Genomic DNA, 14223 nt, shown 5'->3' with positions numbered 1-14223 from the left:
CGACAGGCCAACTCCCCGCCTAGCTTCTATAACCTCTAGCTAGTAGCCTCTCCTTCAAACACCTAATTTCCAGATTTCACTTTCAGTACTCCAAAACACTATTTCCAACCAATTTAATTCAAATTTTCTTTCCATAAACCTCTTGAATAACCTTTAAATTTATTTACCTCCAATTTGAGCTTCTAATTCCTCCAAAATAGCTCAATATTCACCAACTTCACAGTTTGCTCGGCTTTGCTTAAAACACATACAACCTCGAGCTCTCTCCAAATTTAGCAACTTTCCAATTGAATTTCTCCACAGCAACCCTTGCTTCTTCTTTATAGATCAAGCTTCAATTTGGCTGCAAAAATATTCTCTTTGCACAAGTAATTTGGGCAAACCAACCCCCTTCTGTCCCTCTATTTATACTTTTCATTGCATGTCTACTTTGACAGCTCATGCCACTAAATTTTGTGTTTAAGTCCAAAATCATGTCATTTATGTTGGGGTTGATGTCCTAAAGTCTCATGTCCTATAGTTTGTAAATAGTTTGTACGAACGCTTGTGTTGTTAATATATGATATTTACTTTCACATCTTGTATTTTGCTCGGTTACTTGTTTTATTTGCTTTACCACAAACCAATAAACATAAAATCCCTGATTATCTGTATGTGACTCAAGCATGTATGTGGTGACATACAAGTGGATCATGTCTTGGGTGATAACCAAAATGGTCTAGTATATGGATCTAGGAGGGAAACCTTATCCTGGCAACGCTACGGATGCGGCCCGCTTTGTGGAATGGTCACAAGTGTTGTGACTTGTCATAGATGATCTAATCCTAATCATTCATATTTGGGACATGCGAGCGGGGGCGTCCTATACAAAGAGTTTATATAAGACTTGACCACGAAGTGTTAACGTCTCGTTATATAACACCATTCATGACAGAGACTTCACTTCACTAGGATGACTATATGTAACATGACCTCAATCCTGAGTGAGTTGAGAACTCCTACCATTGAGGGCGGTCCTTTGATTTGTATGGGTGCGAGTGGTCAGGTCGCCAATTCAAACTTATCATTTTGGGGATTCGTCTGATTTGGGAGCTGGGAACTAGCTACACAAGATGGAATTCACTCCTTCCCCGAGGCAAGGGTAAATAGATAGATAACTCCCTTAAGGGCTGATTCCGGGGTTTGAACGATGTGGCGCCACACACCTTCTCTTGGCCCGAGAGGTTTTCACACATAGTTGGACTATGTTGTATTGTTTATTAGAGGAATCAGTGGTACTTAAGGAGTGAGATGTAACTACGTGGGCATAACGTTAATTTGGCCCAGCTGTACTTACGAGCATCTGTGAAAGGTCATCGTACTCATGATTAGTTATATCCGATGGACACAGAAATATATCTATAGTAAGAAGAGTTCAGTTGTTGGTCTTTAGTGGAATTTCTGACAGTTAACGGATGGTGGATCTCGTGGCTAAAGAGTTTGGTCAGCTATTCACGGACCATTGGAGCTTCGAGCCACTGGTCACTTAGGTCTCCTGGGTAGCTTGGATAAAGTCAAGAACCAGTGTTTGGGTTAATTTGAAATGTTCAAATTGACAAGAGGAAGTTCGATTATATATGATATAATTGGACTGGTTAATTATATATGATATAATTGGCTAAATGTATGAGATACATTATTATGGAGGAAATTAGATATAAATATGATTTATATCAAGTAGAGAAGAAAATACTATAGTAGATATGTGATATCAAACTATAGGATAAAAATATAATATGATTATATTTATTAATTAATTAGTTGGCTAATTATATGATAATTAATCCAAAATTCACGTTTGAACGTGGGTTAGTGGAGCAACGTCGATTATTGTAACCAATGAGTTAAAATGAAAATGGTTTTCATTTTGATCGATCATCCAAAGAATTCGTGAGAGTGCGCATTGGTAGAAATCTAAACGATCACTTACATAAAACGAGAGCCTATACGATAGTCCTCTTCGTCTAGACGATCGTCTACCTCGCGCCTAAACGATCGTACACTGTTTCTTACACGATCGCATAGCTTCTATAAACGATCGTATAGTGTGCCGATTTAGCTAAATGATCGTATACCTTTTCCTAAGCAATCGTTCAGTAAATCCTACACAATCGTGTAGCTTCTCTTAAATGATAAGCAGTCTGCTATACGATAGCGTCTTTTTTCCTCCCACTTGCTTATTGCCTACACGATTCGTGTTTCCTCCTTCCTCTACCAAATTCACCAAAGACCACCCTTTGGGTTTTCACTCCGAGAATACTCGGGGCTCTTTAATGGTGGTGTCATCCCCATGGTGTTCGTGTTCGCGGTTGTTCGTGCTGCTGCAGTCGACGCTTCTGCTAGGCGTTGATAGATCGCTTGGAGTGTTCCGCTGCGTTGAGTTCCGAAGTGTGAAGAACGTCTTCAACTGGTATGGAACTCTCTCCCTTGTTATTTATCTTGTTCTTAGCATGCCGTTAATTAAGATTTGATTGCATAACTGTATGTTTGAATGTATTATATGTATTTCAGTCACGGTGAAATCAGAGCGATCGGAACACGCTCATGGAACTATTAGATATGAGATCTTTCAATTTAGCCCACTAATTAAAATTAAGAAATTATTTCCTAATTCTTAACAAATAACCCCAATGGAAATGCCTTTCACCTCAAACACCTCTCTCGGCCAACACAACCCTTCTCATCGCCATGTTCAACCACATTTCATTGCCTCATGCTTCAACTTCATCACCTCATGACCCAATGCTTGGCTTGATCAACCTCTCAACGCCAAACTCCTTGTCCTATGCCCTTCAATCGCATAGGTTGTCCTCTTTTCCAACACTTACCCAAAATCTCCTATACTTAGGTCATACTTCACACCCTTTTCTGCTCTTCCCAAGCTCCACGCTTAACCTTCCTTTCCCAACCATGCTTAAATTCTTACTAAGTGTTTAAGAACACATAAAGCAACCTCCACATAGTTTTACTTAGGTTGTTTTCAAGCTTAACACTTAGACAATTTTCTTCTTTCCTTTTCTTACCTCAAGCCCAAACAAAACAAATGTTAAACTCACTAAGGATCATAAGGCATAAATACATCAAAGTTAACTCCAACTTAAAAATTTAGAGAAAAAGGTGTAGGGCTTACAAATTACCTTCCCCTTAAAAGAATGTCGTCCTCAAAATTTAGTCGAACATCCTTAAAAGAAAAAATGTGGCTACTTACTTCTCATTAGGTCCTCAAACTCTCATGTGACCTATTCCACTCCATGGTTCTTCCATAACACCTTTATTAATGGAATGGTTTGTTCTATAACACTTGTTCTTTCCTGTATAGGATTTGTACCGATTCCTTTTCATACGGCAAATTCTCTTTTAACTGTACTGGCTATGCTCCAAGAATATGGGATGGGTCTGAAACATGCTTCCTCAACATTGAAACATAAAATACATCATGTATTCTGGCCAACTCCATCAGTAAAGCCAATCTGTAAGCTAACGATCCAATTCGTTCATTAATCTCGTAGGGTTCAACGTATGACTCAGCTTCCCTTTTCTATCGAAACGTAACGCACTCTTCCACGAGGATAGCTTGAGAAAGACTTGGTCTCTAACTTCAAACTCCAATTCTCTACATCGCTTGTCTGCATAAATTTTCTACCGGTCTTGAGCTATCTTTAGATTTTCTCTGATCAGCTTAACATTCTCGGAAGTAACTTGTGGTCCTATCAACTTCCTTTCTCCCACTTCATTCTAGCACACAAGAGTTCTACAGTATCTCTCATACAATGCCTCATAGGGTGCCATTCCAATACTTGAATAATAACTGTTGTTATAGGCGAACTCCATCAAAGATAAGTGTACGTCCCAACTTCTTTTAAACTGTAGCACACATGCTCATAACATGTCTTCCAATGTTTGTATGGTCCTTTCTGATTGACCATTTGTCTGAGGATGAAAAGTTGTGCTGAAATATAGCTTAGTTTCAAGGGCTTCCTGCAAACTAGGCCAAAACTTCAAAGTAAACCTTGAGTCTCTACCTGACACTATTGACATTGGTGCTCCATATTGACTCACAATTATGTCCATATAAAGTTTGGCCAACTTGTCAAGAGTAAATGTTATCTTGACTGACAAGAACTGAACTGTCTTAGTGAGTTTGTCTATGATCACCCATATACTATCAAATCCACTAGGAGTTTGGGGCAAACCAAATAAGAAATCCATCGTCACATGTTCCCACTTCCAATCAGGCACAGGAAGTGGGTTCGGGACGGTTTCTGACATTCAGGCTTAACCTATAGGCAAATCAAACATTTATCTATATATTCAACAATCTTGTATTTTATTCCCAGCCACCAATAAGACTTATTCATCTTTGTGTTTCCTGGATGCATAGCATAAACCGAACTATGGACTTCTTTTAGGATTTCATTCTTCAGAGTCAAGTTGTTAGGAACACACACCAGGGCTTCATTTTGCCTGAACACATAACTTAATCTCTAGTTCAAGCTCGCCACTTCTTCTAGCTTCCTAAAAACTAGATCTCCTAGTTGTCTTTTAATAATATCATCCACTAGAGTAGGCTTCACCTAAAAATGAGCAAGTAGGCCTCCTAGGCTTCCTATTGTTAAAACAACATTAGAACTCCTTAGCTCTCTCAATAGAGACACCCTAATAGTATTAAGTGAAGCCATAGAATGTCTAAACTTTCTACTCAATGCATCAGCTACCACGTTAGTATTTCCTGGATGATATTCTATCACACAATCATAATCTTTGTGTTGGGATTAGTGTCTTAATTCCCCCGAAGTCTCGTAGTTTGTAATATATACACATTGTTATGAATGAAATAAGAGTTATTTTATTTGGCATTTACTCATATCCAATAAACAAAGCTCCATGGTTATTGTATGTAAACTTAAGCATGTATATGAGATATATAAGTGGATCATGCCTTAAGTGATAACCTAAATAGGTCAGTAGTATAAGGATTAAAGAGGGATACCTGATCCTAGTGACGCTACAGATATGACCCGCTTTGTAGAGGTTTGCAAGTGTCATAAACTACTACAAATAGTAGATCCTGACCATTCATGTGGAGACATGCGAGCGGGGGTATCCTATACAAAGAGTTTGTATAAGATCGGACCACGAGATGACTAGTCTCTATATATAACATCGTTGATACTGGAGACTTACATCTCACCTAAACGACCATAGGTAACATGACCTCAATCCTGAGTGTTTTGGGAACTCCTGCCTTTGAAGGCGGTCCTTTAATTAGTATGGGTGAGAGTGGCCAGATTGCCAACTTAACATGCCTATCTTTTTGGAGACTTGTCTGATTTGGGAGCTGGGAACTCAGTTACACAAGATGGAATTCACTCATTCCTCGACATAGGAGTAAGTAGATAGATTGCTCCCTTAAGGACTATTCCGGGTCTTCAACATAGTGGCCACAACTTCTCTTTGGAAGAGAGAACTCAATCATAGTAGAACTATGACTTATGTTTATTAGAGGGATCAGTGGTACTTAAGGAATTAGATGTAACTATAGGGGAATAACGGTTATTGGCTCAATTGTACTTACGAGCGATCTGTGAAGGGTTATCGCACTGTTGATTGATTGATATGGACACATAATATATTTGGGAGAGTTCAGTTGTCGGTCTTTAGTGAAGTGTCCGGCAATTAATGGATGGTGGATCCCGTGACTAAAGAGTTTAGTCAGTTATTCACGTACCATTGGAGCTTTGAGCTACAGGTTCATAAGGTCCATTTGGTAGCTCAATGGATTCAAGTTGAGAATCAATTTTTTGTGTTGGTTTGAAATGTTCAAATTGACAAGAGGTAATTCGATTATATATGATATGATATGTGTGATGTATAAGATACATCAAGTGGAGGATTAATGTAAATGAGATTTACATTAAGTACCATGAAATAGAAAAAGAGTTATAATTTATATGTTTCATAAGATGAAATATTAAAACTATAGGTTATAAATATACTTTAAACTCTTATGGTTTATGCAGATGTGATACTTCTCACCAAACAGATAATGTCTCCAGATTTTCAGGGCTAAAACTACTGCTGCTAGCTCTAGGTCATGTGTCGAGTAGTTGTATACTTTTTTAGTTGTCTCGAAGCATATGCAACCACTTTTCCTTCTTGCATCAAAACACGACCTAAACCCTTTCGTGAAGCACTACAATAAATTTCAAACTCTTTCCTTGGAATTGGAAGAGTTAATATAAGTGTTGTCACAAGCCTCTTCTTCAATTCCTGAAAGTTTTACTCATTCTTTCAAACCATTCAAACTTAACATTCTTCTTTGTTGAACTTGTCAAAGGAAGCACTATCTTTGAGAAGCCTTCCATAAATCATCGGTAATAACCTGTTAAACCCAGAAAATTCGGAGGTGATCAAGTCAAAACTCACATTTACCAAATTTGGCATATAGTTTCTTGTCACGTAATGTTTGTAACACAACTCGGAGGTGCTTGTTGTGCTTTAGAATGATATGTAATTTTAGAACCTTGTGTCGTACCTTAATCTCTAAATAGAATAAATGGTGAACCTTATGCGCATTGTTTTTCTATCCATACTCAAGTGTACGCCTAAACAGAGTCTTAATGAGTCCAGGGTCGAATACAAGAACTATCGGCTAAGATGCATTGAAATTAATACTTGATCTTAACGCAATGAGTTTTTCAAATATGCATTGAGAATTGTTCGTATAACTAACTAAATAACTAGTTACAAGTGTGGTGGAAGTGGATGGTGGTGGTTGTGTGAGTGATAGTGGATGATGATGCCTTGAATAGTATGAGGCGTGGAAATGAAGTGGCAAAGATGGTGGTGATTACAAATATAATGAATTAAAACTCTTATTCAACCTGGCTCTGATACCAATTGTAAGGATTGAAATTCCCTGCAGCGAAAGCAATTGGATGCATCGGTCTCTAGATTTCGTTTTACAGAACATGCAACATAATTCAGAATGACAGAAACCATGAAAAAACATAAACCTAAGCATGCTAACTACTATGTTAATCAAACAGAGAAGAAAAAATATAAAGGGAATCACATATCCTTGAAGAACAATTCTTCGTATTCCTCTCCAATTCACATCATCTTCTCTCGATCTCACAAACACCACAACCAGACACTACCACGAGGTCTTCCCCGTTATTCTCAAGGACGAGAATCATGCAGAGGTGTGTGCTTGCACTCAATTTTGGCATAGGGAGGAGTATGAGAGATTGATTAAAGATCTAGGAGAGTTCCCCTTCTACTAAAGAGAATCTAAAGGAAGTTGATGAAGATAAGAGAACCTTTTTTCTTTTCCTCTCTCCTTTCTTTATGTGAGATTAGGAGTCGAAGGGTTGAAGGAGTTAACTCCCTCCCCTTTAATTTTAAATATAAAATTCAAATAATTTGAATTTTGAATAATAATAATAATAATAATAATAATATATGATAAATATATATATATTAACTAATTTAATATATATAAATATTAAACTATATATTATATCACATATAACATACAACCTATAGTTTACATTATGTCACATATAACATAACCTATAGTTTTTATATAAATCACATTCATATAATTTAATATTTGAATCACATTCAAATAACAACCCCTCTCATTAAACTATATAAATTTAATATGAATCATCTTCATATTAATTATAACATATAATTTCTATGTGAATCATATTCACATAATTAATATTTGAATCATATTCAAATATTTATTTCTCTCATAAAACTATATAAATTTAATATGAATCATATTCACATTAAATTTTAACATATAGATTTTATATGAATCATATTCATATAATTAATATTTGAATCATATTCAAATATTTATTTTTCTCATAAGATTATATAAATGTAATTTGAATCATATTCACATTAAATTTTGACATACAGATTTTATATGAATCATATTCATATAATTAATATTTGAATCATATTCATACAATTAATATTTGAATCATATTCATACAATTAATATTTGAATCAAATTCAAATATTTATTTCTCTCATAAAATTATGTAATGTATTAATATACATTATTTAATTGTATCTTATGCAACTAATTTCCTTTAATTAATTTGAACAATTTAAATTAAACTAAAATTAATTTGATTCTCATCAGTCCTCAATAAGCTAACAAGGGGACCTTATAGACCTATAAATTGAAGCTTCAATAATACGAGATTAATTGATTAAACTCTATTAATCAAATTAATCGATATTCATTAATTGTTGGTCACTCCACTGAAGACTGACAGTTGAACTCTTCGTACTATAGATATATTTCTATGTACATTGGATATAACCAATTAGCAATGTGATGACCTTTTATCAAACTACCGTTTTACCCTTGTATTATATCTAACTCCTTAAGTACCACTAGTCCCTCTAATGAACAATTAGTCATAGTCCAACTATGACCAAACCCCTCTCGTGGCATCTCATTGTTCAAGTCCCAGAATCAGCCCTTGAAGGAGCAATTTATCTTCTTACTCTAAGTATAAGGAAGAAATGAATTCCTTCTTGTGTAGCTGTGTTTCCAGCTCCCCAATCAGATGAATCCTCAATATGGTAGGCTTATTAAGTCGATGAATCTGGCCACTCTCACCTATACAAATCAAAAGATCACCCTCACAAGCAAGAGTTAACAACTCACTCAGGATTAAGGCCAAGTCACCTATGGTCATCCTAGTGAAATGTAAGTCTCTTCTAGCAACGGTGTTATAAAGAGAGACTTAACATTTCGTGGTTTGGTCTTTGTACAAACTCTTTTGTATAAGATACCTCGCTCAAATGTCTCCACAAAAATGATCAGGATCATATCATTTGTAGTACTTTACAACAGTTGTAACAACTATAAAGTGGATCGTATCAGTAATGTTACCAGGATAAGACATCCAACTTTATCCATATACTACAGTGTCACACCTCCTCCCAGATTGCCCTTTGAATCTAAAAGAGGATATGACCGCAGTAGTTACTAGCCCTGCTGCCAGCACCTACCACCTTACCCTCTAATCTAAATGCCAACCTGATAAACATTAATAATGTATGCATATGGTATGCCTCCTTAAGATTCTACAAAATATCATATAAACACATGCATACAGCCATTATATGACATCTAAGGGGAGAAACATTCACAGATGGGCCCAAACATCTCTAACAAAGCCCTAGTCCCTCTCAAAACATGTGTACATAAATAGATCATCAACCTAAGTCTTCTTAATAAGCCGAGTCTTTAGGTGGCAAGCAGCAGCAGGATCAACCCGGAGGAATCTGACTGCTACCTGAGAAGGGAAAACACAGAAATTCCGTGAGCTTAAAGCCTAGTGAGTGACTATAAAATCGTATAACATTATGCATTACATTACTGTAAACATGTAAATATATTAATAAGGATTTCAAGCAATTGTCTCTAAATGTAGCTTTAAACTATTCTTAGATATCATCAAACATCATTATTCCCTAGTTGAGAACAAGCCTAAATGCTCTAGCTCCCAACGTTTATTACCGACCAAGAGACCCATATTTCGACCTCTCATTCAGAACTGCCTACGTGCACGTGGCCATACTAAGTACCGTCATACCTTAGGTACTTCCGCTCAGATACCTTCTCAAACCTGTCCTTCAGTATCGAGCTACTAAGATACCTTCTCAAATGTCCTTCGGTATCAAGTTGGTCAGGTACCTTCTCAAATATCCTTCGGTATTGGGGTATTTTGTATCATCAAGTCAAGTTCCATTGCCTACCATCTACACAAGAACTCATTTTCTCATAGCCTTCCTCTAGAAAGCATATTTTAACATTAGAACTTAACTGTTGTAATGACTACATGACATACCTTGGTCTGTGCTACAGATATACAAGTCGGGGAACATGCGTTAAGTTATTCTCCATCTACTTGTTGCTTGAGAAAGTATAAATTCATCACTAATGTCACTGTAACTTACTTGATTTTATATGCATAAGTACTGGAGACATTAATTCACTTAGTCACTCACCGCTCGTCAAGCTCTTAATGGTTTATATGCCTCTCAGCTCTTCTTGGCCTGAAAGGACATAATTCCCAGTTACACGACTTAGAATTCTTAGTAAAATATCTCAATTAATTCATTTATTAAAGGAACTTTCATCAACAAAGACAACTTTACTGGCAAGATCCCCATGAGCGAGGTCAGCGAGATCCTCTAGAGCGATACCAGCGAGATCCTCTAGAGCGAGATCAAGCTTTTCCTGGCAAACTTTCATCCTAGCGATACTCACCTTACCAGTGATACTAAGTCCAATTCCTAGCGAGATTTCCTTCTAGAGTGAGATCAGTGAGATTCTCTAGAGCGAGATCAGCAAGATTTCCTCTATAAGCGAGATCCTCATCCCTATATCTCGCTATAACTCCCACGGTGAATTATTTGTTTGTTCATCCCAAGCAGCTGTCTGCTTATACACCAATTCCCTGTTATAACTTTAAAAATTCATAACTCAAAATCCAGAGCTCTTTTCAAAAAACTTCCTTCTACAAACTTGTTTAGAATTGAGTTAATTTCTTACCTTAAAATTTCAGCTAAAAATTCCTTGTAGTTTGGCTTAGAACTTTCAATCTTCACCTCGAGCCCTGATTAACCCAAGATTCTGCCTCCTCTGTATTTTCTTCACTTCTTGTTCTTCTCTTTGTGTAATCTTCCTCTGGCAAGACAACTTCGCAAACTAGATTCTCTCAGTTTTCGAATGGCACCGATTTCACTAAATTTGCTCATGTCAATTGCCGAAACCATACTTTTGAAGTTCTTCCAAAAACTTCCCACCGCCTCCAGAGTTCAAGGGTTAACTACCACATCACCCCTCATTTAATATGTTTTTCCTTCCCTTCCATCATAACTCCTATAAACAAACATGAATTGCTACTTAGTAAATATATAATATAATATTCCTTTGGCTAAACATGTTTATCTAAGAAACCTAGAGTTCGGGGTTTACATATAGACCATTTAGGTTATCACTTAAACATGATTCACCTATATGTCTCCACATACTTGTTTAAGTTACATCAGATGACCTTGGATCTTAGGTTAACGAATTATTGCACAATTAATATATAATTAATCAACCATTAATTCAACTAACATAAAACTACGAGACTTTAGGGCATACACCCCAGCAGCAGTGTGCAAAGAAAGTGAAGGAAATATCAATTGTGAGAAAGTGTTGGTTGTAAATAAGATAACTAGTTGTAAAGTTATAAATGATTTTATTTTATTCTCATTATAATTCTTTTCATTTATGTATTAAGTCTTTCTTCTATATAAGAAGGTTATCTTACAATTAACTATTGGAATACAAAAAATATTATTCTTTATTTAAATTTATATGAGAGCTAGGTTAAATCTTGGCTATTAAACAAAACCCCAGACCACCACAAAACCCTAGCCACCATGTCGCAACCCTAGCCGTTGATGTCAAATAGCGCACTCTACCTTCAGCCATAGCTTTTTCGCAGGTGAATGGTGAAGGTGTTCATGTGTTCAAGTGGTCGTCTATTTTCATAAGTTCTATCTTCAAAAATCTGCAACTCCAGATCCACGTTGCGCCAATCGGATCTACGTCTCACCTCCCAGCCACGTTCAGCTTGAATTCGTGCCTCCCAAAGCCGCCCAAATCCGAATCGGCCCTCTCTTCTACCGATCATTAGCTTCTCAAATCCAGAACAAACGTACTTTAAGTCTTCTCTCCCAAGCTAGGGCTGGGTTTTTTCTGTCGTTGTTTTCTGTATCAAAATCTGGTTTTTTTCGTTGTTCAGCTTCTCAGTTCATGCTACTGCAAGTTTTTTTTTATCTGGTTCAAAAATTAATTTCGACTCAGTTCAATCAGCCCCATTTGGTCCAGTCGACTCAGTTGGTTCAGCTTCTATCAACTCAGTTTGGTTCAATTTAGTGGGCTAGTTTGGTCTACTTTTTGTTTTTTCTGAATATGGGTCTTTTCTCTCTCATTTGAGTGATTTTTTTTTAATTATTTCCTATTACTGCAATTTCAGAGGAGAAAATTCTGTTGAAACATAAAGAACGCATGCAAAGGGAAGCGATAAAATCGACAACATTCTAATTACAATAAAAACAAGAATAAGCATGGAATAGGGATAGAAAATACAACATTTGATGACTCCACCGCAATCTTCCTCTCCCATGCACAAACGACACCACTAACGGTAAATCCCCGCTATTCTTTGGTTGTAGAACACGGTTGTGGGACCCTTTTTTTAGTGAAAATAAGGGAATTTCACTATAGAAAGAAGGAGAATAAAGGAGAGTTGAGGTGGAAGAGTGTAAGTCAAATGTTGTGGAAGCATTAGTCTTGCAAAATTAAAAAATAAAGCCTTTTGTAGAGAAAACACATGCAAAATCTCATTTTGCATGTCTTCCACCTCAAACTCCACTAGCATGTAATCTCTAGGTGTCAAGTTTGGGAAGTGTCACTTCAAAGTCCACTTAGTTAGTGGAAAAATCCAACAATTGAATTTTTTCACTAACTAATTTTTTATTAAAAAATGAAATACAATCTTCAAATTTTAGAAATTATTTAATTAAACCATTTCAATTAAATAAAAACAGATTTAATATCACATATTAAAATGTCTTTGACACCTAGCTTTGATTAATCACATTAATTAAGTTTTAGAAAACACTTCCATGCTAATGATCAAGTATACTCTAAAAAATAATTAACTAATAAATTAATTATTTAATTGTAAATTTTATCTCATATAAAATACAATTTTTCCTAAAACTTGAAGTTGAACATTTCAAATTCTTACTTTACCTAGTTCTTCAATTTTGTCCGTATTAAGCTAGCAAGGAGACTCGATGGACCTATAGATCATGGACTCCAACGATCCGAGACTAACGGGTCAAACCCTTTAACCTAGTTAATTAACATCTGTTAACTAATAGGACTGTCCACTATAGCCTGTAGTTGCACTCCCCTCACTGTAGATATATTATGTGTCCATTTGATATAACTAGCATCAATAAGTCGATCCTTCCCAGGCTGTTCGTAACCTCAACTAAGTCAAATACCAAAATACCCTTTAGTTACATATTTTCTCCTTAAGTACCACTGTCCCTCTAATGAACAATTGATTTAGGATCATAATCACTAAATCCATTCCCTCTCAGGCCAACAAGAGGATCGAGCCCCTTGTTCATGACTTGGGATCAACCCTTAAGGGAACAACCTTTCTACTATCCCTAAAATAGGTAGAAGTGAACTCCATCTTACAAATTCTATGTCCCCAGCTATCTACCCGGTCTTATCCCTGAAATGGGAGGCCTATTGATCAACGATGTTGAGCTTACCCTCACCTGTGCAGATCAAGGGACAATCGCCAATAAACAAGAGTTCATAGACAGCTCATGATTCATATCAAGTTATCTAAGTCATCAAGAATTGAAATTAACCAATGTTAACAGTAAACAGTGTTAATACGTAATAGTGATTATTTCGTGGTCCGTCTTACATAATCTCATCGTGTAGAACACCCTCGCTTAAATGCCTCTACATGAATGAACTGATCACATCGTTTATGACACTTTACAACATTTGTAACAATCATAAAGCGAGCTATATTCAATAGTATATCCAAAAATAAGTACCCACCTAATCCAAGTACTATAGATAGTTTAGGCTATTTTACTCGAACTTGATCAAGTTTATGCCTCCACATAAAGTTCAAGTATTCATGACAATATCCAAGGGTTTGTAGTTTATTAGATTTAGAGTTATTAAACAATCAACAACACTTGTCTGAATAAACTTCATATATGTTTACTGTTTACAAAACTACAAGTTTTAGGACATACAACCCAACAACTCCCACTTGGACTAAAACTCCTAGTGGGTTACAACAAAGTTGAGTGTTGTGAGAGAAAACTAAATACAATAAACTAGGGCATCCTATACCAACAATTTCTCCCACTTGCCCTATTTATTCTACCCGTAGTCCTAAACTCTTTAGGTGACTCTAAAAAATTTTAGCCGAGCGAGCCTTTGTAAACAGATCAGCAATATTGTCCTCAGACACTATTAAGTGATTGGCATACGCATGTTTGGAACAACTTCCAGATCATTTAGGAACTTCTTAAGCCAAA

Source organism: Benincasa hispida, chromosome 4 (assembly GCF_027475165.1).
Source record: "Benincasa hispida cultivar pf3 chromosome 4, pf3_genome.v1.1, whole genome shotgun sequence".
Taxonomy (NCBI): domain Eukaryota; kingdom Viridiplantae; phylum Streptophyta; class Magnoliopsida; order Cucurbitales; family Cucurbitaceae; genus Benincasa; species Benincasa hispida.
Note: the sequence above shows the minus strand (reverse complement) of the source record.